This window comes from Hypanus sabinus, chromosome 18 (assembly GCF_030144855.1).
Source record: "Hypanus sabinus isolate sHypSab1 chromosome 18, sHypSab1.hap1, whole genome shotgun sequence".
NCBI lineage: Eukaryota > Metazoa > Chordata > Chondrichthyes > Myliobatiformes > Dasyatidae > Hypanus > Hypanus sabinus.
This window is the reverse complement of record NC_082723.1, coordinates 43,252,132-43,278,834: the sequence shown is the minus strand read 5'-3', so window position 1 is coordinate 43,278,834 and position 26,703 is coordinate 43,252,132. Positions and strand designations below refer to the sequence as shown.

At 40.8% G+C, this 26,703-nt stretch overlaps 1 protein-coding gene and 1 pseudogene across 7 annotated transcripts in view; one reads left to right on the top strand and one right to left on the bottom strand.

Annotated features, from left to right (window-relative positions):
• LOC132407564 (astrotactin-2-like) overlaps positions 1 to 26,703 on the top strand; it is a 1,730,264-nt gene that overhangs the window by 1,067,264 nt on the left and 636,297 nt on the right. The window lies entirely within an intron of this gene.
• Positions 15,770 to 16,288, bottom strand: LOC132407567 (large ribosomal subunit protein uL5-like; annotated as a pseudogene).

Below are 26,703 nucleotides of genomic sequence, written 5' to 3'. Positions count from 1 at the left end.
CAGTTTTCTTCTGATAACTCTTTCATTATGGTCATATTTGTGCAGGCGTCGCTGCACAGTAGAACAGTGCACCATCACTCCAGAGTCTGCTAAATCTTCCTGAAGGTCTTTTGCAGTCAAACAGGGGTTTTGATTTGCCTTTCTAGCAATCCTACGAGCAGTTCTCTCAGAAAATTTTCTTGGTCTTCCAGACCTCAACTTGACCTCCACCATTCCTGTTAACTGCCATTTCTTAATTACATTACGAGCTGAGGAAACGGCTACCTGAAAGCGCTTTGCTATCTTCTTATAGCTTTCTCCTGCTTAGTGGGCATCATTTATTTTAATTTTCAGAGTACTAGGCAGCTGCTTAGAGGAGCCTGTGGCTGCTGATTGTTGGGACAAGGTTTGAGGAGTCAGGGTATTTATAAAGCTTTGAAATTTGCATCACCTGGCCTTTTGTAACGATGACTGTGAATAAGCCATAGTCTGAACAAGCTAATTAAGGTCTGAGATCTTGGTAAAAGTTATCTGAGAGCTCAAATCTCTTGGGGTGCCCAAACTTTTGCATGGTGCTCCTTTACTTTCTTTACTCTAAAATGGTACAAAACAGAAATAATACACTAATCTTGCTTAAAATATTGAAAAGAATGTTTCATCTTTAACTTTTTGACCTTTGGAGATCAGTTCATCTTCTACTCACAGTAACAGAAGTTTTGACCAGGAGTGCCCAAACTTTTGCATGCACTCTTATCAATTAGGACAATGATAGGTGGTTGTTTTACCTGGTCAGAATGATTTAAAGGTCAGGTTGATGGAGGCTAAGTGGATAAACAAATGACTTGGGCAAGGTGTGTGCTTTTAGGTAGTTGAATTTGAAAAATTAAACTTTTGCCCGTTTTGCCTTCTGCTTCCCAGTGCCAGTGCTCCCCCTCCTGGCCACTTTATGTCACTCTACCTGAAGGAAAAATCTAACTGGAAAATGGGCAGCATAGTGAAATATTTCCAGTTCAGCAGAAGCCACCGTTTCACTTAAAGTAGGTGGTTGGATTGTTCAGAAGTTTCAAAGGTTTAATGTAAGGTTTTATTATTCAGAGCCCTCTGAGCTACGAAATAATAATAGTCTTCTTCTAAGAATTCTTTGCCCCTCTTATTGTTGTGGAGGCTTTTCAATTCAATGTTCCAATACCGGCCTTTTGAAAGAGCCACCAATTAGTCACACACTGCTACTTTCTAGCTGGAGTCTGCAAAGTTCTCTTTTTAAGTATTCATTCCAATTTGTTTGGCTGTCTTTTGCATATTTCAGTACATTTAACATGCAATCTGTAAATTCAAAGTAAAGTTTGTCATTTCAAGTACACACTCTAATTTGCTTAACATTTTTGCACCTCATTTCAGAACAATTAATATATACATTTTCCAACTTTAAAACATTGTAGCATTTTTGTTTGGGTGCCTCACTGTCTATTTGGAATTTATTCCAGCTGTTTGCATTCAGGGAATAATTAGTGAAGATCCTTATTTTCTCTAAGCAAGAAATAAGGGCTAGAAATAATAAAGTATTGAATGCTAAAGAATAGACATCAAGAGGTCCATGTCAAATATGTGTGTGATGCTCTGACAATCATACAGTGCTAAGACTTTTGCATAGTATTATATTGTCAATGGGTAGCAGAGAGCAAGTTTATAAATCTGGTGGGAACAAAGGATGTTGGGAACGGTAAGGGTGGAGTGCCATGGGTGGGGGTCTGGGACAAGTGGCTTAAAGGAGTTCTAGGTGTGGTGGGGGGATGGTGCAGGTGGAGAGACACTCAGCCCTGGGACACCAGGCAAGGTCATCTGATTCCAAACAACTGGTGTATTGATCATTACAGAATGTCTCTCTGGTGCTTCCCACTCCCTCCCCTCTCCCTTCCCCTTTTCCCAACCATGATTCCCCTCTCCTTGTTCCCTTCCCACTCTCAGTCCACAATAGAGACCCAGATCAGAATCAGGTTCAACATCACTCACTGCGGCAGCAATACAGTGCAATACATAAAATCACTATGGTACTGTGCAAATGTCTTAGGCACTATATTTTGCTTAAGACTTCTGCATGTGCTGTATGAAGAAAAAAAGCATGAAAATATAAGATAACTATCTGTTGAGCTCTGTTCATTTGGGCTATGTAAGTATTTAGTTGGCATCCGCATTTTCCCTGTTATGAACACACACATGAGGGGGTGAAAAGGACTTGGGGGTAAGAAGATGGCAGCACTTATGTACTAAGTGTATTTGGATAAATTAAAGTTAATTAAACAAAAGAAAGCTTTGTCACTGTCATTTTATTCATGTCTCTTGCCCCTCGGTCTTGTCATATCGTTCCATAAAATCATAGGAACAGAATTAGGCCATTCAGCCCATCAAGTCAGCCCCGCCATTCTATCATGGCTGATTTATTGTCCATCCCAATCCCATTATCCTGACTTCTCTCTGTAGCCTTTGACACCCTTACTAAGCAATGACCTCTGCTTTAAATAAACCCAATGGCTTGACCTCCACAGCCATCCATGGCAATGGATTCCACAGATTCACCACCCTCTGGCTCAAGAAATTCCTTCTCATCTCTGTTCTAAAGGGGCATCCTTCTATTCTGAGACAGTGCCCTCTGGGCCTAGACCATCCTACTATAGCAAACATCCTCTCCATGTCCACACTATAAAGGCCTTTCAATATTAGATAGGTTTCAATAAGTTCCCTCTCAGTCTTCTCAATTCCAGCAAATACAGGCCTAGAGCCATTAAGCGCTCCTCATACATTAACTCTTTCATTTCCCGAATCATTCTCGTAAACCTTCACTGGGCTCTCACCAATGTCAGCATTCTATACGAGTGATCTTGCAGCTTAAATACACAAGGTCCAAACAGTCATAAGACCAAGCACAACGAGGTTCACACTGAGGCCTTTGCAGCTCCTCTCCATAGATGCTGCCTGACCTGCTGAGTTCCTCCAGTATTTTATGTGTGTTACTTCAGCATGAACTTCTACCATCACAGAAGCCAAGCACATGGAATGATTAGGGCAAAGGAAGAGTGAGTCACAGGGCAGGAGAATGGATCATAGTGTGGTGAAGACAGAATCATAATGAGGTCGACTATCAGAGTGAAGGACTGGGGGAGTAGGAAAAAGGCCCCTAAATTCCTCTCTGATATGCTGGAGGAGACGCATGGCAATGTAGAAGATCAGATGACTCATTGAGAGTCGTTGTCTAGGTCTTTATTTATGGTGATTGGATAGGTCAAGAAGATGATGCCTGTAGGTGCAACAAGAGCCCAACCATGGCTTAGTGGTTAGACTTTTGATAGAAGCCTGTTGTGTGGCATGTACAGGCGCAGTGATGTGAGGCAGAATTTTTTAGCCTATATCTGTACCAGTAAGTTTCATCATTATTTTCCACTCCAAAACATAAAGCTCCAAATGCTTGAAGACATCCATCAAACGCTCAAAGCTCCATTGGCCCCCAGCTGGTTCCCATTCATCAGTAGTGACACAAGAGAGTTCTGATACTGGAATCCAGAGCAACAATGCAGGGTTTAAACCAAAATGTTGACAGTTCCTTTCCCCTCACAGTTGCTGCTTAACCTGTTGAGTCATATAGAGGCCCTGTTATATGACTAGCTTCGGCCTGTTAAGCTGCTAGCGTTCAGGACAGCGATGAAGGTCCACCATCTCTGTCTGTCCTCAGCCATCTTCTCTTTTGTGTCCCAGGTGTCGTTCAAGGTCCTCATTTCTCCGTCTTTGGTAGGGTGCCAAGTTGTCTTTTGTCTCACGTGTTTTCTCCATCCTTCAGGGGTGTAATGCAGTGCTGTCTCGATGTGTTGCAAGACTGAGACATTCTAAAATAAGGCAAAATGTGCCAAAACACAAAGCACTTGTGTGATGCATGAGGAACTTATTGAGGTCAAAAGAGGGTGGGATGATGATTGAACAGGTAACACTACTCCTCAACAGCTCCAGGGGCCCACATTCCTGACCTTGGATTCGGTGTTGTGTGGAAGATGCATAGTCTCTCCAGGATTGTGCAGGCTAAATAGCGAGTATAAGTTGCCTGTGTGTGCGTAAGTGGAAAAATAAATCACAGGGAACTGATGAACGTGTGAGAGAGAACATTTAGGAAAAGTACAAGAAAATAAGAAGATGGGGAATGGGTTAGAAGAGACTGCTGCACTGGGAGATGGAAAAGACTAATAGGCCTAAAGTGCTTCTTCGGTGTTGTCGTATATTTCAGGAATTCTCATTTTAACATGAAGTGAAAATAGACCAGTCGCATGCAGTTTTCATCTCTGGAGATCCTCAGATGCAGATGTCTTTAGTTATCTCTTTTCAAGTGCTTCTCTAGCCTGTGTAAATTTTTCTCACAGGCTCTTGGCTTTATCCCTCAGTCCTTAGACAAGAGCCACCCGATAGATGTCTATATCCAATCTGTAACAAAGTCCATTCAGTTTCCTTTGGTTAAATTTGCCTCTGTCATTTCAAATTCAGGTTCAGATGTATACTTTTTTGTGTTAACAATTCCCATTCCCAATCCTACATGTCAATCCAAGGCCTGCTCTTGTGTCAAGATGATGCCACCCTCAGGGTGGAGGAGCAACACCTTATATTCCATCTGGGTACCCTCCTACCTGATGGCATGAACATCGATTTCTCCATCCAGTAAACAAATTTCCCCACGCCACCTTCCTCTATTCCCCAACCTGACCTTTCACTTCTTCTCACCCACCTATTAATTCTCGCGGTCCCCTTCTCCTTCCCTACCCCTAAAAAAGTGTCCACTCTCCACTCCTATCAGGTTCTTTCTTCACCAGCCCTTGACTATTCTCCTGCCTGGCTTCACCTATCATCTTCCAGCCAACCTCTTTCCCACTCCCACCACCTTTTTATTCTGTCATTTTCCCCACCCTTCTTAGTCCCGAAGAAGTCCATGGCCTGAAGCATCAACTATTTACTCTTTTCCATAGATGGTGCCTGACCTGCTGAGTTACTCCAGCGTTCTGTGTTTTGTTTTGGATTCCAAGCATCTCTTATTAGTGCAGGAAGATTAGTGAGGTGCAAGGTCATAACAAGTTAGACTGTGATGTCAGGAGTACATCTTATTCTGCTAGTGAACCATTTGAGAGTCTTATAACAACAGGACAGAAGCTGTCCTTGAGCATTGTAGTACATGGTTTCAGGATTTTGTATCCTCTGGTGGATGGGAGGGGAGCGAACAGGGAATGTCTAGGGTGGGCAGGTTTTTGATTACACTGGCTGCTTTATTGAGACAGCGAGAAGTGTAGACGACGTCTGTGGAGGGGAGTCTGGTTTCTGTGATGTGCTGAGCTGTGCCCACGTCCTTGCAGTTTCCTGCGGCCTTGGGCCGAGTTGTCAACATATCAAGCCGTGATGCATTTGGATAGGAGGTTTCTATGATGCAGTGATAAAAATTGGTGAGGACCAAAGGGAATGAGCCTCCTCTGAACTTGTGAACTTCTGAGCTTTCTTGGCCACGGTGTCAGGTCAGGCTATTGGTGAGCAGATGGTTCAGTGATGCTAATACCATTGTATGTCAGGGGTTGATAGCTGGAGAGAGAGTAGAGGGCACAGCTACAAGTAGCAACGGCTAATACCAGAGGCCATAATTTAAAGGTGACAGGAGACGAGTATAGGGTCAGAGGTAGATTTTTACACAGAGTGAACGCACCTTGAGAGGTGGTGGTAGAGGCAGATAGATGAGGGCCACTGAACAGGCTCTTAGATGAAACAAAAATGAGGGCTATGTGGGAGGGAAGGGTGAGAAATGTCAAACACTAGAGGACTTAGTTTCAGGTGAGGGCGATGTGTGGAATAATCTTTTTACACAGATGGTAGGTTCTTGGAATGCTCTGCGAGGGTTGGGGGTGGAAACAGACAGGATAGCAGCATTTAAGGGACATTTTGAAAGGCAATGAACATCCAGGAAACAGAGGGAGATGGATCCTGTGGGGCTGCTCCTTTGCTGGTCTCTCCTGTGCTTTACATCACTCCTGTTTTCCTCTCTAGAATATTTTGCTTCACTATTGCAAATCATCTGTGAGGTACTTGTGGTTGTAATTAATAGTAACACATTGTCATCAGCTAAGCTTTTCGCTGTAAAAACATCATTACACCGCTGTAATATCAATAGATTGTAAGTCTGCTATGATCTGTCAGTTGTTAGGTCCTTGTACCAAGCTGATGAAACAAATTCTGACAATTTTTTGAAAACAAACAGCTAGTTCTGTTAGTATCCCCCATTATTTCTGAAAACCAACTGCCTATTATCACATTGTTATTTGCAGATTATTGTAGTGCAAACCATTACATTTGACAACTTAGACACCAATAGTAGACATTTAGGATAACATTGCCTGTGGAACATTTTGGAAGTTATTGACGGGCTTAAGAAACATCACATTATTGAAGTTACTTTCTGTATTTCTTGCTGTTCTTGCTGTCTCTGATTAAAAGTGATGGACATCATTGTTGTGTGAGGAAGAATTGCATCTTATTGCATCACCCATTCACCTGCACCTGTATCCCATGTTATGATGGACAAACTTTCTGAATCTAGGTACTTCCTACCTATGCCCTATCTGTTGCATGGAAGCAGATTTATCAATTCAGTAAAGGAGGCAGAAAGCACCAGCTATGGGTAAATTTTTCACCATTTTGTTAGCAAAGACAAACACTAAAACATTCACCAAAGCATTCAACCTACACAGATATTTATCTAAGTGTATGCATGGGCTCTCTATCTGCAGAATCTTTCCAGCACTGGTTCCCTGACCCCCAGTCCGTCAGAGAGCCCTGAGAGAGCCCCACGCCTGCTACATCTATAGCGGTACTTTGATGCCAGAAGCCAGTACCCTGCCATCAAAAGCAGCCAATGGAAAGGCTACAGCATTTTTCAAACAGGCCAATCGATAACTAGCTTGGTAGCAAAGGCTTTTCACTGTCAGATATTGTTAACCTTTCACACTATACCGCTTGTAAGCATGGACAGAGCCTGCCTCAGCTTATGGTCTCAAAGTTTGTGTCATTTAATGGGTGATCTTCAACAAGAAAAATATCTACGTGACATAGCCCTGAGCCTGAGGATGTAGTCTGTGCTCCCACATGCTTCTCACGTATGTTCCAACTTGAGGAAAGTCATTGCTCACCAAAGTATGTATGTGCGGAGGTAACTAAGGCAAACGTGGGAAGCAATTTGACAAATAATCAACTCACATCTTGATGTAGCCAAAGGCTTTCAGAGTTTCACCACAAGCAGCTGAACCACATCAGTGCCCAAAAGTACCAAAGGAGATAACTGGAATTTCACCCCAGTTATGGAAGGTTATTGAGTGGAGAAGTTGGAATGTTATGTTACAGTTGTACCAGGGGCTGATGAGGCAATGTTTGGAATATTGTGTTATGTTTTGGTCACTGTGCTATAAAGAAGTTCAAAAGTGTATGGAGGAAATTTACAAAGATGTTGCCAGGACTTGAGGAACTGAGCTACGGAGAGAGGCTGAGCAGACAAAGACTTTATTCATTGAAGCATAGGAGAATGAGAGATGAATTTATAGAGGTCTATAAAATCATGAGAGGCACAAAGAGGGTGAACATACAGTCTTTATTCCAAGGTTGGGAAACCAAGAACAAGAGGTAACATGAGAGGGAGAAATTTACTAGGAACCTGAGGAACAACATTTTCACCCAGAAGATGGTCCATACATGGAATGAGCTGCCAGGCAAAGTTGTTGAGGCAGATATAATAACAACATTTAAAAGGCACTTGGACAGATACATGGATAAGGAAGGGTTTGGAGGAACATGGGAGGGCCAAACATGGGCAGGCCTGGGTTAACATGGGCCAGTTGGACTGAATGGCCTGTTTCTGTGCTGTAATACTCTATGAAGAGAACAAATCTTATTGAAAGCTCTTATATAGTGACAAACTTTATACTGTCTTGAAACAACACAGGAAGATGCTGGAAGAACTGAGCAGGTTAGGCAGCACCTATGGAGGAAAGTGGACACCTGCCATTTTGGGTCACGACTTTTCACCAGTCCTGATACTGCCTGACCACTGAGTGCCTCCAGCTCCTTTGTGTACTACTCCAAATTTTTCAGTCTCTTGTGCATTCTGTTGTTGAAACTAATCATGTTTTTTTGATGTAATCAGAATGCAATGAAGAGCTAAATGAATGGAAGTCCCCCAGGGCCACATCCATTCAAGTTAATGTCAACCTATTCGTACATTCCTCGAGGACATCAGTCCAAAGCTACTGAACTACATTGTACAAAGAATAGAATGGTGGGAATGTGCAAATGTTCAGGACAGTGATATAATAAAGACATTACAAAGAGCTGAATGATGTTCTGACCACAGGTTCGGCCTATTGGCACTGGGTGCAATAAATTTTGAAATCCATGCAAAGAAAATGTATATACCAGATTGGCACGGAACAATGAGCCTAAGGTTGCAATCAACACTCAGTGCCTGCTTCCAATCTGAATGAAGTCATCTGTTAACCAAATATTAACCAAATAGAAGTTTGGCACAAGCCCCCAGATCCTCAAGGCCTTCTACAGGGGCTCCAGTGAGAACATCCTGACTGGCTATATCACCACCTGGTTCGGGAACTGCCCCAACCTTGATCACTGGGCGCTGCAGAGAGTGGTATGGACAGCCCAGCAGATCTGTGGATGTGAACTTCCCTTCATTTGAGGACCTTTACAGCAGCAATTGCATAAAAAAAAAACGCCTGGAAGATCATCAGGAACACCAGTCACCCACAACCATAAACTGTTGGAGTCACTTCCATCTGGCAAACAGTACCACAGCATTAATACCAGGACCAACAGGCTGCAGGACATCTTCTTTCTACAAGCCATTAGAATTATAAGTTTTCGTGTCTATACATTGCAACAAAGTCATAGTACAAAGATTTTTACTCCCTCATGTTGTGGGACAGATGTAAGAATTCAATAAATTCAAATTCAAATATATATTTTTCACTGTCATTGCTGTCTTCTTGCTTCTTGCACTGGCTTTTTAAGAACATAAACTTACTTAAAGGAAATTGTAACTTCCAGCAGCAAGAGGAAGGGCAAAGATAAGAGGGACTGTGTATTTGTTTGGTCCTGTTGGCTGCCACTGACTGCATCAAAACCACTGTTCAGCTGTCAGTGTCATTTACATTCAAATTCCATATCAAGGAAGCAGAAGCAGAGCCACAGGCAGTAAGTTAGTTGTGATTGATTGAATCGTGTTTTTTTTTTATTATTTTTCAACAGCTCCAATTTCTGTGCAAGATGCTTTATAACATCCAAATAATAAGCCTTGGGAGATTTCTAGGAACAAATCTGATATAAAACATGGGTGTGGGCCAAGATCTGCAAAAACAGAACTACAAGAGCAAAGGGAGATAACTACATGGTATTTGTTAATGTCATGGAACTCTTCGCTCTGGCCAACATTCCTCATTTTCACCATTTACTTGCCAGGGGAATACCCTGATGATTCCCATTTAGAGGTGCATTGCTCAGGCTGATCTGCAAAGAGTTGTGGGCAGAGCCTCACCAATTCTCCGTTGCAGCAAAACCACCGGACCCACAGGAAGATCAGAAAGGACTGTATTCAGTGACATTATGTCTTCATGCAGCAAAATGCATATATATTTGTGCGTGTGTGTGAGTGTGAAGACAATTTCAGAGAACTCAAGGGTATAAGAAAATTAACAGTGTCTCCATTTTACCCAATAAAACTGATGGATTGTCCAGCCGTGCATAAGTTTTCCAAAACTATATGCATAATGGTTTCATGGAAAGAGGAATGTTACCCAAGATCACCATTAAAGTCCATTGCCAGTATTTATTATGTCTGGCATACTTTTATTCAAGGCTAATTACAAAGCATCGGTTCCTATTATCTCTCTTGACTTAAATAAAGAAGGAAAACTGAATTGCTCCCTTACCTTGATCTCTATTAGCAAAAAAAAACATATGTTATTGTAATAGGTCCAATCAAATGTCAGAAAAATGAGTAACAGATTACTTTATGGTGATAGAATGTTCATCTCTTTCTTCATTGTGAACTCTTATCCAGTCCTGGATGTCGACTGAGCATCTGTTCTGTACTTAATGTGAGGGAGGGCCTTTTACCCTCTGATCACCCAGACATGGTGAGATTAACTGTTCTGTTGCAATTATACTTGAGCAAATAGAACACTTCCAGAAATTGCTTCAAGATGAAGAATGTTACTCAGATTTTATTAAAGATGGCAGCTGTGACAAAGGAAAATACGTGTTCTGGTGGCTGAGGAGGTTTTTTTTCTAACATCCTCCTACAAATTTGGAACTGGGTAGTGTGGAATTCTGAGTTAAGAAGTTACAGGTTCTAACTTGTGGCTTGGACAGATGACCTGGAATAACGCACTAGTAGTGTAATGAGGAGACCTTAACAGTAAACAAGGCATTGGCATTGGTAAGGCCAAATTTGGAATATTCTGTACAGTTCTGGTCACCGAATTATAGGAAAGATATCAATAAATTAGAGAGAGTGCAGAGACGGTTTACTGGGATGTTACCTGGGTTTCAGCCCTTAAGTTACAGAGAAAGGTTGAACAAGTTAGGTCTCTATTCATTGGAGCGTAGAAGGTTGAGGGGGGATTTGATCGAGGTATTTAAAATTTTGAGGGGGATAGTTAGAGTTGATGTGAATAGGCTGTTTCCATTGAGAGTAGGGGAGATTCAAACGAGAGGACATGATTTGAGAGTTGGGGGCAAAAGTTTAAGGGAAACACGAGAGGGTATTTCTTTACTCAGAGAGTGATAGCTGTGTGGAATGAGCTTCCTGTAGAAGTAGTAGAGGCCAGTTCAGTTGTGTCATTTAAGGTAAAATTGGATAGGTATATGGATAGGAAAGGAGTGGAGGGTTATGGGCTGAGTGCGGGTAGGTGGGACTAGGTGAGATTAAGAGTTCGGCACGGACTAGGAGGGCCGAGATGGCCTGTTTCCATGCTGTGATTGTTATATGGTTATATGGTTAGGTACCAGGGTATCAGCTGCCAAGTGCCTTTCCACATCAAATCACACCAAATGACACAGGAGCATACAAAGATAGCTGCGCTCCTAAAATGACCTTCATGATCAATGAGGATTTGCTTCTACACCAGCCCTGTGGGTTCTGAGGTGACAAGTTGGACCCAATGTGAGACATACATCATCACATGTCGGTCAGGAGTTGTTTGGTATGCAGGTAAATAGTGTGGGAGCTGGTATGAACTTCCACCACTTAAGCAAGGCTTCTTCTTCTCTCTAGGGAAATATTGAAAGTTTGCAGTGTCATTTCTTACAGTGGGAAACAATTATAACTTCAAGTTCTGGAATCTGAAACAAGTCAGAAATATTGGAAGAACTCAGCCCATCGACCTGCATCCTTAGAAGGAGAAAGTAACCCAAGTCTTGGGTCAGGGACCCTTCCACAGAAGTGGGGAAAGGATGGAGAGATGTCACTTTTCACAGTGGGAGCCGTGAAGTGAAAGACAAGACTATATGGAGACAGGTTACGTCAGATCAGATGATAAGTGCACCGGACTGACTTTGACCAGGTGTCTCTTGAGCTTGAGGGGTCATTGCATTTTTTCAAAGACATATTAAGAAAATCCCTGAATCTTTTCCTCTATCGCCAACTCATTTTCTCCTATGATGGAGCTCAGAATGTGTGTCTGTTTCATGCCATTCGAGTCTTTGTGTAGAAAGGTGGGAAAGGCACTGGATAACGATGCTGCTATCTACCCTACAGTAGATTTGGAGCATTTAGCAGAATCAGAATCGATTTGCCAGTCCAGTGTGTCGAGGTGCCTGCTGCGGGAAGTCCAAATCACAGAAGAATATAGGTGGGTAGAGGACACTGCAGCCCGGTAGACTGTGTTATGTGCCACCTGTGAGAGCTTACTTTACAAATGCCCTCTTTCTCAGATGGTTAAGATCTGTGCTGTTAGACTGAAGGCATTTGTGAATTTCATCAGTGATGGCTGCGTTTGTTGAGAAATGGTTCCAAGATATAGGAAATAGTCGGTGTTATCTTTAACTTTGGAGGGCAGTGATGTACAATGAGATGTATGAGGCTACTTAGCTGAAGACCCAATCTCTCTTCTGCTTCATTAACGTGAAGTTAACCAGAAAATCTGCATGCACAAGCACTGTCTGCATACAGCAGCTTGAAGTGATATTGAAAGCTAAAAGTTCTGCCTTACGACTTAAGCGGATGACAGGAAGAGTACTTAAGTGCTGTGAAGACTTTTTGCAACAAGATGGTTGATGCTAAACAAGTACTAGAGTTTAAGGTGTCCATTGTCTTCCCAATTGACAGTTGGGGAATATAGCTGTTCTTCTTACTATTTTTAGCCCTGGTGAACTAAGGCAGATTTCTAATCAGTTGCCATTCAGATGAAACGTTGAACCAAGGCCTTTTCTGCTTATTTAGATGCATGTAAGATGTTCCATGACACTATTCAAAGAAGAGTGGGATGCTGTCTCCTATTATTCCACTCACCACCACCAAAATCAAATTGATTTGTTGCTGTTTATGGGATTTATGCAAGTTTCCTGCATTGATTGGACTATTATTGTTTATGAGGCAGTTTGGTGCACAGTCAGGGCTACAATGAGATGTGTGACGCAAAAACGAGTGTCTTTATTCTTTACAAATTACAAAAAAATAATTATTTCACTGTACAGTATTAATAGCCAACTTCAAAAAAGAGAAGTTTGAGAGGTAGAGATGATGGAGTACATTCCATTCATGTGGAAAACATGGTCATCAGCACAAATGTATTGCTTTCAATATCTAGGCACATAAATATTGCATAGGTGTTTCTTTTAGATTATATTGAGGCTGAAGGATGTAGAAAAGATGTTCAAGATTAAGTTTCAATGCAATTTACTCAGATTGGTGAAACTAGTATAACAAATGGAACACAGACTACAGATGCTGTAATCTGAAGGGGAAACAAATGAACAAACTGCTGGAGAAGTTCAACGGATCAGAAAGTATTTGTGGCAGAAATAGACAGCCAACATTTTGGATCAAGACCCTTCATTTGGGCCCAAAATGTCAACTGTGCATTTCACTCCTCAGATGCCTCACGCCCCACCATTGGTGGTAATGTTGAGCACAATATAAAAAGGGAAATTAAAAACACCTTCAGCAAGGATTTTAACAATCGTGATGTCGACTTCAATCTATATGTAGATTGGAATTACCATATTAGCAGTCAAGCTATGTTAGATGATGTACAGTGAATGAGAAAGAGTTTATTAATTATCTGGTAAGTAATAACCCGTTCAGGAAAGTGTGATTATAATGCTCAAACATACAATAAATGACGAAGGCATCTTCCCAATAAAAATAGGGTTGTATAGCATCAGCATGGATTTATAGAAGTGTTATCAAATCTATTACAGTATTCAAAGTTCAAAGCACATTTATTATCATAGTATGTAAATGTTACACAACCTTGAGATTCGTCTCCTCACAGGCAGCCACAAGCCATGAAACACAAAAGAACTCATTAAAAAGCAAACACCCAATGTGCAGAGAGAGAAAATAAAACACAAATCGTGAAAATAATAAAAGCAAGCAACAGCATTCAGAAAGAAAGTGAGTCCATAGAAACAAACCCTGGAGCAGACAGAGCAGGCCCACAGCCTCAGTCTCAATTCATCACACAGCAGAGCAAAACGTCACGGAGCTCACAAACACGAAGCCCAGGGCAGCTGGAGCAGGCCCACAGTCTCAGCCTTAGTGCAACGAAGAGTGGAGCAAACATCGCAGAGCTGCAAGCAGAACAAGCCCAACTCTCAGCTCCGGTCCCAAAACCTCGCTTTTTCAATCCATCCGACCTGGCATTTAAGTCGTCCAAACAACAGGTCGTTCCTCATTCTAAGATCCGGGCCCTGTTGCATAAATACACTTTGGGCCTAGACCCCGCCATCATGTTCTGGCCCATACATGACCTTTTCAAATCAGCCCAGCATTTAGATTGATTGGACCTCACTCTCTGTTTTGGTGGATGGGCTCCAAAATTCCTCCGCTTCGACTTTTCTCCACTTTGCGCACCCCAACTCCATCTCAACTGTGATTTATCCTCTTCTCCTCGAACATGGCTTGACCGCACTCCGACATTGCATTGCACCAGCATGTCTTGACCCTCGAATCAGCTTGGCCTTCACTCACCTCTTCATTGGTTATGGTGCACGTCTATTAATTTTTTTTACAGAAAAAGTGTTATTAATAAAATATTTTGTTTTATTTCTTGCTTTAGGAACTGCCAGTAAGTTGTCACTCGTCTTCAGTAGTGCCATCTTAAAACATCTTGAGGTCCTAACCAGTGTAAAAAAAAACTTAAGGATAATGTAATAGATGTGGTACATTTGGGTTTTTATAAAGTGTCTCATGGGTGCTTATGAAACTAAATCAGAACACCTCAAAATTGGAGCAATCGGATTTTCTGATGATAGGAGGCTGGGTGGTGATGGGTCTTTTGAGAAGGATGCAAAGAAGCTGTAGGGAGAGTGAATGTGTATGCACATGGCAGATGGAATATAATGTGGAAAAAATGTGAAGCGATCCCCTTTGGTTGAAAAATTGGAAAAGAAACAGATTTCTTTTAATAGTGGGACATTTGCAAGTCTTTGTTGGGACCCAGGGGACATGAATCATTAAAAATTTACAAGCAGGTTCAGCAAGTAATTAGGAAAGCAAATAGAATGTTGGCCTTTATTGCAAAAGGATTTGCGTACAAGAGTCTAATTGCTATTATATAGGCCCCAGGCAATTATTATGTCCAAGCCTCATCTCCTGATCTAAGGAAGGATATACTTTACTTTAATTGAAGGAAATACAACAAAGAATTACCAGCTTGTTTCTTGTAGTAGGGATTTGTTTCTCTTTTGAGCAGAGGTTAACAGGCAGAGTTTATGCCTTATAGATATTAGAAGAATGAGGTGATCTCATTGAAGCATACCAATTCTTCATTGGGTTGGCAGGCTGAATATTCCCTGAGTCACAGTCCCAAAATAAAGAATCAGTCATTCAGGACTGTGGTAAGAAGGGATTTCTTCACTCAGAGGCTTGTGAATCTGTAGAATTGTGTGCCAACAGAGCTATGGAGCTCATTTAGCTAATATATGCAGTACACATTAATAGCTTCATCAATGTTAAGATCATCAAGTGAATGCAATTTTGTAGCAAATGAAATTAAAATAATAAGTCAGACACAATCCCATTGAATAGTGGACTGAGAGGGGTGAAATGCTATACTCCTGATTGTATGATACAGCTTTATTATTGACTCATGTTTTAGTTTTAATCATTCAACACTTAATATAATTTTGCATTGCTCTGTGGTGACTGTCTTGTGTATTTAAAGTCATGTAGTATGTATTTGACAGCAGTTCTCTGCACCACTGCCTTCTTTCTCATTGCTAGATCAGATATTCCCATACAAGGTGTAACTAAGGGAACCATTTATACTGTGGATAATATTATAAAAGATAATATTTTTCCTTCAGCCACATTGAACCAATGAATGAGAGTGGGGAAGACAATATTAGCTGTATCCCCTTAAATAGTTAAAGGTCCATGGAGAAAAAGTATAGGAGTGGATCTGATTGAATACCTGATCACAGGCACAATGGACCAAATGATCCTTTTTTTTAACAGTTAGTTTATCTCTACTGCATGTTTCACATGCTCTTCAAATTATTTTCCAGGCAGAAAGATACCATTGTACTTCTGCTGAAACCACCTCACCATTTTTTCTTTGGTAATTTTATGCTTTGCACCAATGCATCCTCCTTTGACTTCTTTTTTTATCAGATGTACTGTAACCAGGTCATCCCATGACCACATAGAAGTCCAAACTGTGAATTCTGATGCTTTGGTGCCGAGATCAATGTGTTGCTGGATCCCAAAGCCAAGGCTGTCTATGTTATCAAAGATGCTCTTCCTCAATTCATACTCTTGCACCTTCAGACCCTTCTCTAAAATTTCTTTGGCCCTGCAATTCATGCAGTGAACAGCAATCATCTTGTTTTCCCAAATGCCGAAGAACTGCACTGTGTAGCAAGCTTTTAAAAACACTGGGGTCTGGCCAGTGTGTTGTTCCAGTTCTTTTGCAGCTCTGGTGAGTCTGTCACCAGATTCACTGACGCAAATCTTCAGACATAGTTTCCTAATATGGAATTCACGCAAACGGTTTTCCTTCCTTTCCATCGCCATTGCTGAAGGACCTCAGCTGCTGTCAGTTCCTGATGTTACACTGTAAAACAAGCTTTGCTATATGCAGCCGGCATTGCACTGAAAAAGCTTTAATAAATATCCTAATCTGCATTTCAAAGTGAAGTCATCCACAAAGCTGCTTAATTGACACGAATAAACTTATCAAGGTTTTGTTATTTTTTATATAAGCTCATCCTTTTTTAGTACTTCCTTTTTGTAAGTAGACCGTCAGCTTTAGGATCCCAGGTTATTATTGTCTCTGCTCCTCAGTTCCCCCATTGGGTGGATAATTGTTGAACTCTAGTAACCTAGTAAAGAACTGTGAGTACCTTATGAGCGGGTGTAATCCTTATTTTAATCCCCTCCTCAGGTACAGGCTGACTTACATTTCCCTAATTAGTAAGTTCTCAACTGTAAATAGACATTAACAGCTGCATAGGATTGCACCAATATGAAAGATATTGCTGCACACATGAGCCTCTCATGTTAGATTGTTAACTGTTGCTACACTCTGGGTATTACTGATCCTCAGAGCAGCAGTCAGTTTCCATAGACAAGCTCTCAACTGCTATATATACAGTACCTGTACTTATCAAAGTGGCATTTGAAACATAGATAACGTTCAAGTAGCATTTGTGGAGCGGCCAATCACTGATTGGAAGCTTAAGACGATGCTGCCTGTACAGGATTGCCAGTTGAGTACGTAAGGCATCGATTTGCAGCAGTTTGGTGTCTGAACAGCAGCCAATCAGTGTGACGAAATCCTGTAACTGGATCACTTACCAGCAAAGATAGAGAGGTCCGTTGAAGTCTGATGGTACTATTTTTTTAAAAGTCTTTATTTATGAAGGGGCACAAAAATATGGTTAATACAAATATTCAGATAATATACGTCGTCACTACTGAATCTAAAAACGCGGGTCTAATAATGACCATCAATAAGAAACAGCTCGATCGTTTGTCTAGGGGATAATATATATTGTCCGATGGAAATATAAAAATCACTCAGTTCCGGCAGGCTTCAGCCTTTTGGGGGGACCGCTGGGCTTTCACTTGTTGGAGGGAGAGAGAGAGATTGGTGAGAAAAGAAACTCGCCCGGGTCTTTTATGAAGCGAATCCGTTGAGTCAGGGGAGCGGGCTTCCCCATTGTTAGCTAAAAGCTGGTATCCGTGGTTCCAGTCACCGATTCCAGCAACGGAATCGAACACACGTGACTTCCTTCAAATGGCTTCCCAATACTACGGGATCATTAGCGTTTCTTCTGGTGCGTCTGAAGGGGTTGTTCCCCCAGACCCTCTTTTATACTTCCTCATGGGGTCTCAGATGTCAATCAGGTTGGGATGATGCAATTTCTCTCTCAACCAGCCCACTTTGCCCGAGGGCTTGCACGTAGCATAGTCCCCAATCCACAAACGTGGTCTCCAGGAGACAATGGCCAGGTCTCTCTCATTTCCTGGGTCCTCTGAGCCAACCCAATAATGCTCTTGTGATTCCCACAAAGGAGGGGGCTCCCCTGCCCCTTCGGCCCCTCAGAGCTGTGGTGCATTCATAACATCAGCAATTGGGATTGATTGGGAAGAAGAAATAAAAATAAGGCAGAGGAAAGCAGAGTAGCCATTGGTGGAGTGGACAGTGTTAGAGTGGTTATTTGAGACGTTAAGTCTTTGTGGCTTCAGCGTGGAGAGGCTTGGGTGAGAGAAGGTGAAAAATCTGTAGGTAGATTTTCTTCCTGAGTTTATCTGCTGTTTCTGTCTTTATATTTGCACAGTTAGAATGGCAGGGATGGCCGGCAGGAAAGCTGAATGCTCCTGCTCTGAAATGTGTGAAGGAAAGGAAATCTCCAGTGTCCCTGACAACTGCACTTGCAAGGAGATCACCCAGCTGCAGCTTTTAACATTCTGCATTAAGGAGTTAGAGCTGGAACTGGATCATTCAGATCCAGATCATTTGGAAGGCTGAGGGGGGTGTTAGATAGAACGTTTAGAAAGATAGTTACACCCAAAGTGCAGAACACAGAAGACTGAGTGACCGTCAGGAGGTGGAAAGTGGTTAAACAGCCAATGAAGAGTACCCCTGTGGCCAACCCCCTCAACAAGAGCTATACCTCTTTTGATACTGTTGGGGGAGATGACCAAGCAGAGGAACGTCACAGCTATCAGGTCTCTGGCATGGAGTCTGACTCAGAAAGGAAGGAGGGAGAAGAGGCAAGCTGTGGTGATTGGGAAAGGGGAACAGAAAGGAGGTTCTGTGAATGAGAACGAGATTCCTAAATGGTATGTTGCCTCCCAGGTGCCAGGACTCAGGACATCTCGGATCGAGTCCTCCACATTCTTTAGTGGGAGGGTGAACAGCCAGAGGTCATGGTCCATATAGCTACCATTGACATAGGTAGGAAGAGTGACAAGTTACTGCAAAGTGAGTTCAGGGAGTTATGTTAAGTTAAAGGACAGCACCTCCAGGGTTGTGATCTCAGAATTGTACTAGTGAGGCCAGAAATTGGAAAAATATACAATTTAATACATGGCTGAGGAGTTGGTGTAGAAGAGAGGGTGTAATATTTTTGGATTATTGGGCTCTCTTTCAGGGAAGTTGTGACATGTACAGAAGGGACAGTTTTCACCTGAACTGGAGCAGGACCAATATCCTATGGGAAGGGATTTCTAGGGCTGCCCGGGTGTGGGGGGAGGGTTAGACTGGAGATGCAGTGGGTTGGGAACCAGACTTCCAGTACAGATAGTGGAGAGACTGAGGAGCCAGATGTTGTTAAGACCTCAGACAAAGTCAGGAATCAAAAGGTTGAGCATGATGTAACCTGTGTACATTTCAATGCAAGAAGTATTGTAAGAAAGGCAAATGAGCTCAGGGCATGGATCAACACATGAAATTATGATATTGTAGCCAATAGTGAGATTTGGTTGCAGGAGGGGCAGGATTGTCAGCTCAATATTTCCTGGTTCTATTGTTTTAGATGCAACAGAACAGGAGGGATTAAAGGAGGAGTAGTGACATTACGACTCAGGGAAATGTCATGGCAGTACTCAGTTAGGACAGACTGGAGAACTCATTTAGTGAGGTGTCATGGCTGGAACTGAGGAATAAGAAAGGTGTACGAGAGAGGGTGTATTATTAATTGGGTTATATTACAGACCATCCAAAAGCCTGCGGGATTTAGAGGAGCTATTTGTAGAGAGATTGCAGACTGCTGCAAGGAACAGAAGGCTGTTATAGTAGCTTATTTTTTCTTTCCACATATTGATTGGGACTCCCATACTGTAAAAGGTCTCGATAGGATAGAGTTTGTAAAACATGTTTAGGAAAATTCCTTGATCAGTGTGTAGAAGACCCGAAGAGATAGTGTGTGCTATTAGAGTATGTGATAGAACAGGTGACAGAAGCTTGTGTAGGGGAACACATTGCATCTAGTTATCAAAATGCCATAACTTCAAAATAAATATTGAAAAATATAGTTCCAGTCCACCGGTTGAAATTTTTTGTTGGATAAATGTCAATTTTGATGGTATCAGAAAGGCTCTGGCTCTGGATTGGAACAGGCTGTTTTCTGGCAAAGGTGTACTTGGCAATTAAGAGGCCTTCAAAAGTGAAATTTTGAAAGTAAAATGCTTATTTGTGCCTGTCAGAATAAAAGATAAAGATAATTAGGGAACCTTGGTTTTCAAGAGATATTGGGCTCTAGTCTAAGAAAAAAAAGGTGTGTGGCAGGTATAAGCAGGTAGGAACAAATGAGGTACTTATGGAGTATAAGAAATGTAAGAGACTTAAGAAAGAAATCAGGAGGGTTAAAAGAAGGCAAGAGGTTGTCCTAGCAGAAAAGGTGAAGGAAAATCCAAAGGGGTTCTACAGATATGTTCAGAGCAAAAGGATTGCTAGGCTTAAAATTGTGTGAGATACTGCACCTTGGTCAGACCAACCAGGGTAGGGCATGGAGGAGTGCTGTAGAAGAAATACAGGTCCATAATTCATTGAAAGTGGCCATACAGGTAGATAGGGCTATCAAGAAAGCTTTTGGCACATTGGCGTTCACAAATCAAAATATTGAGTACAGGAGATGGAATGTTATGTTCAGGTTGTATAAGATGTTGGTGAGGACTAATTTGGAGTATTGTTTGCAGTTTTGGTCACCTACCTCCAGACAAGATGTAAATAAGGTTGAAAAAGTACAGAGTCAATTTACAATGACATTGCCGGGACTGGAGGACCTGAGTTATAAGGAGTTAAATAGGTTAGCATTTTATTCCTTGGAACGTAGAAGATTGAGGGGAGATTTGATAGAGGTATACAAAATTATGAGGGATCTTGATGGGTAAATGCAAGCAGGCTTTTTCCACTGAGGTTGGGTAGGACTCCAACTAAAGGTCATGGGTTAAGGGTGAAAGGTGAAAAGTTTAAGATAAATATGAGGAGAAACGTCTTCACTCAGTGGATTGTGAGAGTGTGGAACAAGCTGCCCGTACAAGTGGTTCATGCAAGCTTGATTTCAATGTTTAAGAGTACGTTTAAGGGTTAGGTACATGGGTGTTACAGGTATGAAGGGCCATGGTTTCAGTGCAGGTCGATGGGAGTAGGCAGTTTAAATGGTTCAGCATGGACTGTATGGCCAATGGTCATTTCTGGGTGGTACTTTCCAATGAACCTATGACTCTATGACACAGTAAGATTCTCTATTGAATTTTTCCCAACTTCTTACACTGGCTCTCAGTAAAAACACAATTTTGTCAAATTCATATGCATTTTAAATATCTGAGACAGCAGTAATACACCAGTGCCAAATGCATGAATGAGATTGAAGAGAGTTTAACTCTTGGAATTAGTTTAACATTGTTACAAGTACCAAGAAACAGTGAAACACTTGTCTTGCATATTATTCATACAGATCAATTCATCACACAGTGCATTGAAGTAGCACAATGTAAAACAATAACAAAATGCATACTAAAATGTAACAAAAAGAAAGAAAGTGCGGTGCCAGTGGACATTTGGGTGTAAGATAGATTGTGAAATTAGAAGTCCATATTACCGTTCGAGGGATCCATTCAAATGACTTATAACAATTGAATAAAACCTGACTTGATGCTGGTGGTATGTGCTTTCAGGTCTTGGTGTTTTCTACCTGATGGGAGGGGAGGGGGCAGAGAGAATGTCTAGGTTAGAGGGGGTCTTTGACCATGCTGGCTGCTTTCCTGAGGCATTGAGAAGTATATACAGAGTCCATGGAAGGTAGGCTGGTATCGTGATGTGCTGAGCTGTTCCACAACTCTCTGCAGTTTCATGAGGTCATGGGCAGAGAAGTTGCCATACCAACCTGTGATGCATCCATATAAGATGGTTTGTATGTTCCATTGATAGAAGTTGATAAGGGTCAATGGGGACTTCCCAAATTTCTTTAGCCTCCTGAGGAAGTAAAGGCACTGGTGAGCTTTCTTGGCCATAGCGTCTACATGGTTGACCCAGGACAGGGCATTGGTGATGTTCTGTCCCAGGAGCTTGAAGTTCTCAACTCCCTCCACCTCAGCACCATGATGTAGACAGGAGCATGTACACTACACCCCTCCCTGCCTCTACTTCCTGAAGTCAATGACCAGCTTATTTTTTATTTTGTGGACTTCGAGGGAAAAGTTATTGTCATGACAACGTATTCTTCAGCTCTCTATCTCCTTCCAGTGCTGACTCATTCTAATTTGAGATAATAGCCTTCTACAGTGGTATCATCTGTACACATATAGATGGAATTAGGGTTGAATCAGGCCACACAGTATGTAGAACCAAGGGCCAAGATGAAAAGGGCCTCAGAGAAATTTTTGGTGTGATTCACCTGGTAAACCTCAAATCCTTTCTGTTGCATGAAATGATAGTAAAGTCACGACTACCCAACACAGAGACAAGATACGCCAGATGTGGTTATCTGGAGCAAATAAAAACAACTGCCAGAAGAACTCAGCAGGTCACATGGCACCTGTGGAGTCAAAGGGATAGTCAACACTTTGGGTGAAGAATCTATATCTGGACTCTATGTCGGGTATTTTCAATATTCATGGGGCATGCATACAAAATTAAAAATTATGCCTGCTGGCAACGGCGCACAATTCATATGGTCATACAACAAAAAGAAAACAGATCAGTAATCTTTCCTTTCCCAGAATGCAGTATCTTTCCTTCCTCTTTGGCCCAAACAAAGTACAAAGCATATAAGTTATTAACAGTCAGATCTAATGATCAAATTACCTCTGGCATAGCATGATAGAAGCTCATCTCCTCTTTTTTGAATTAATCAGACCTTATGCTGAAAATTTTTAATTTTAAAAATCCCAAGAAACTAAAATGAAGACTGAAAATGTTAGAAGAACTCAGCAGGCCAAGCACTATATTCAGGCAGAGAGACAAAAAAGAGAAAAAAAAATATATATATATATCATAAAAACTCAAAATTCTGGCAGAACTCAGCAGGCCAGACAGCATCTATGGGAGGAGGTAGGAGACCTGATGAAGGGTTTCGGCCCGAAATGTCGTCACTACGTCCTCCCATTCCTCCCATAGATGCTGTCTGGCCTGCTGCCAGCATTTTGTGTTTTTATTTATTTCCAGCATCTGCAGATTCACTCGTGTTGCATATATATATATATATCATAACTGCTTTATGCAGAAAAAATATAGACAAAAAAAATCAAAAACAGTATATGGTGTCTTTATATTCATAGTGCCATCTACTCTACAGATTCACAGTGTTGTCATGTCTACTCCTTTGTTGTGTTAGCACGTTTAGGTCCATTAAGGTCGAAGGTCATTCTTTGTACAGAGCACCAATGTCAATCATGTGGCCTCTTTGAACAAAACACCCTTGAGATTTTTGCAGGACTGTTACACTGGACCCATCCCACTGAATGCCCAGTGATGGCAGTACATAAAAGAGTGATTGATTCAGGTCACAGACCCTTCATTAGAGCTAACAGAGTGAGAAAGTGAGCATGTTTTAAGTTGCAGACAGGGGGAGAAAACCAGAGGCAATGTCTATGGAAGGCTGTGGACCAAAGTAGTCAAGGTAACTTCAAAAATTGTCATTAGAGACACAATGGGAAATGTAAAGCCTACCTCTGGTTGTGTGCAAAATACAATAAGCATTCAAATCAGATTAAGTGATTGTCCGACACATCAAGATGCAGATGACACCAAGATTTGGGATGTAGTGAACAATGAAAAAGGCACTCAAAAGATTGCAGAATCAGATTTAATATGATTGGCATATTGTCTTGAAATTTACCAGAAAAATAGGCTGAGAATGGCAGATGAAATTTAATGTTAAGTGTTACTCTTTGAGAGGACAAACCAAGGGAGACTTACACAGAGAATGATTGGAGAACTGAGGTGTACAGTAGAGCAATGGGATCTTGGAGTACAATTCAAAATTCCTTGCGAGTAATTGCATGTAAGTAGGGTTGTAATGAGAACTTTTTGGCACTTTGAACTTTATAAATCAGATCATTGAGTACTGGTGTTGGGATGTTATATTGAAGTTGTATAAGACGTTGGTGAGGCTGAATTTGAAGCTCTGTGTGCAGTTCTGGTCACCAACCTACATGAAATATATCAATGAACTTCAACGAGTGCACAAAAAATTTACTAGAATATTACCAGGACTTGATAATCGGAGTTATCGGGAAAGGTTGAATAAGTTGGGACTTTACTCCCTGGAGCATAGGAGAATGATGGGAGATCATATAGAAGCATTCAAAACAATGAGGGGTATAAATAGGATAAATATACCCAGTGCCCATTTTATAAGTATAGGAGTGGAACCTGATATGATCTGCTGCTGCTGTAGCCCATCCACCTCAAGGTTTGATCTGCTGTGCATTCAGAGATGCCCTTCTTCATAACACTGTTATAATGCTACCCACTGTTTTTTTGTTTATTTTGTGTACCATTCTCTGTAAACTCTAGAGTCTGTTGTGCATGAAAACCCCAGGAGTCCAGCAGTTTCTGAGATACTCAGACCACCCTGTCTGGCACCAGCAATCATTCCACAATCAAAATTGCTTACCTGCCATTTCTTCCCCAATCTGGTGTTTGCTCTGAACAACAACTGAACCTCTTGGCCATGTCTGCATGCTTTTATGCATTGAGTTCCTGTCATATGCTTGGCTGATTAGATATTTGCATTAACAAGCATATGTGCAAGTGTACCTAATAAAGTGACCACAGAGTGAAGACACAGACTGTTTCCTCTGAGGTTGGGTGAGACTAAACTAGAGGCCATAAGTTCTGGGTGAAAAGTGAAATATTGAAGGGGAGCCTGAGGTGGATCTTCTTCACATGGAGGGTGGTGCAAGTGTGGAACAAGCTAACAGTGAATCGTGAGTTCAATTACAGCAATTAAGAGAAATTTGGATAGATGCATGGTTAAGAGGCCTATGGAGTGCTATGGTCCAGGTGTAGTTAGATGAGATGAGGCAGAAAAACAGAAGTTATAAAACAGGAATAAATTCGGTCAGGTGAGTGGTGGTGGAGGGGCACTGGCTTAGCTGGTGGTTGTTGAGAGTTTGGACTTCCATAAAGAAGTTGCTTGAGACCAGGAAACTGGCCACTGCTATAGACAAGAAACAGGAGCAGGTGTAATCTATTTGTCCTCTTCAGTCTGCTTTTGCATTCAATTATATCATGGCAGATCCTGTTCTTCAACTTCAGTAGCAACATCTGCTAAATTCTTCTCAGAGATCTATTGTCTTAACCCTGAATGCAGTCAATGACTGAGTATTCACAGTCTACTCTCTACAACAATCCTCCAAATTTACAATTTTCTGCACGAAGCAATTTATCTTTTTCTTAAATGATTCAACCCTTATCCTGAGACTGAGTTGCTTGTTCAAGATTCCCATTTTGAATGGCAAGACATCTGATTGCTCAATATCTTGCTATTCACATCCTGTCATAACATTATGGGCAGTGGCTCACTGTATACCTGAAAATATAAACTACTTGTCCTAATGTGAAATGAACTGCTGTGGCCTCTATATGTAAATCGTCAACTTTTTCCAGCTCTCCTCTGTACTAACTAACAAAGCAGTTGCAACATTGGCAAAAGTGCACCACATATTTTTTTTTATTTGTTAAGTTTTAGAAATTACAAAGAATAAATGTAATAGTAAAATAGTAAGAAAGATAATATTAACCCTCCCCCCTCCCCTTAACCCTCCCCCCCCCCCTTAACCCTTATCTAAAGAAAAAAGAAAGAAGAGAAAGATTGCCTGGATATCGGAGGATCCCCACATGCTCCATGGAGTTCAAAATAATTTTAATATTTATTTTTACTTTCCCCAATTACTATAATTTTATCTTCAAAGGACCTATGTATTTAATCCTATCTTTTGTAAGTATGGGAGCCAAATTTTCAAAAATATATCATATTCATTTCTTAAATTATATGTAATTTTTTCAAATGGAATACAACTATGTATTTCATTATTCCAACGATCCATAGTTAAATATAAATCAGATTTCCAAGTAACTGCGAAAACTTTTTTGGCTACTGCCAATGCAATTTTTATACATTTTTTCTAATACTTGTTCAATTTAAGTTTCGGTATTGTCCCTTCAATGTCTACTAATAAAAATAATAGTGGACCATGTGGGAGTTGTACTCCAATAATTTGTTCCAATAAAAGTCTTAAATTTATCCAAAATGGTTAAATTTTAAAACAAGACCAAGTAGAATGTAAAAAGGTACCAATTTCTTGATTACATCGAAAACATTGGTCAGACATATTTGAATTTAATCTATTTATTTTCTGTGGTGTTATATATAATTGATGTAAAAATTATATTGTATTCATCTAAGTCAAACATTTATTGTATTTCTCATACTATCAAAACATAATCTTGACCAGTTTTTCCCATCAATTTTAACATTCAAATCAGATTCCCATTTTTGTCTTGATTTATGAATTCCTAATTTAATTATTTGCTTTTGAATCTAATTATACATACAAGATGTAAATTTTTTAATTCCTCCTTTCTGAATCAATATTTCTATTTCACTAGGTTTTGGCATCAACATTGTTTGTCCCAATAAATCAATTCCTCCTTATCTATCATTATCATTGTCATTATCAAGGGGGAATGATCAGACAATATTCTTGCTTTATATTCCACACTTTTCACTCTATCTTGAATATTTTTTGATAATAAAAAAAATCAATCCTTAAGTAAGTTTTATGTCAGTTTGAATAAAATGAGTAATCTCTTTCTCTTGGATTATTTTTTCTCCATATATCAATCAGATTTAAATCTTTTATTAATGATAAAGTTAGTTTTGTTACTTTTGATTTTAGTTGATCTATCCAGAACTGGATCTAAACAAAAATTAAAATCTCCACCTATTAATATTTTATCAAGTGCATCAGTC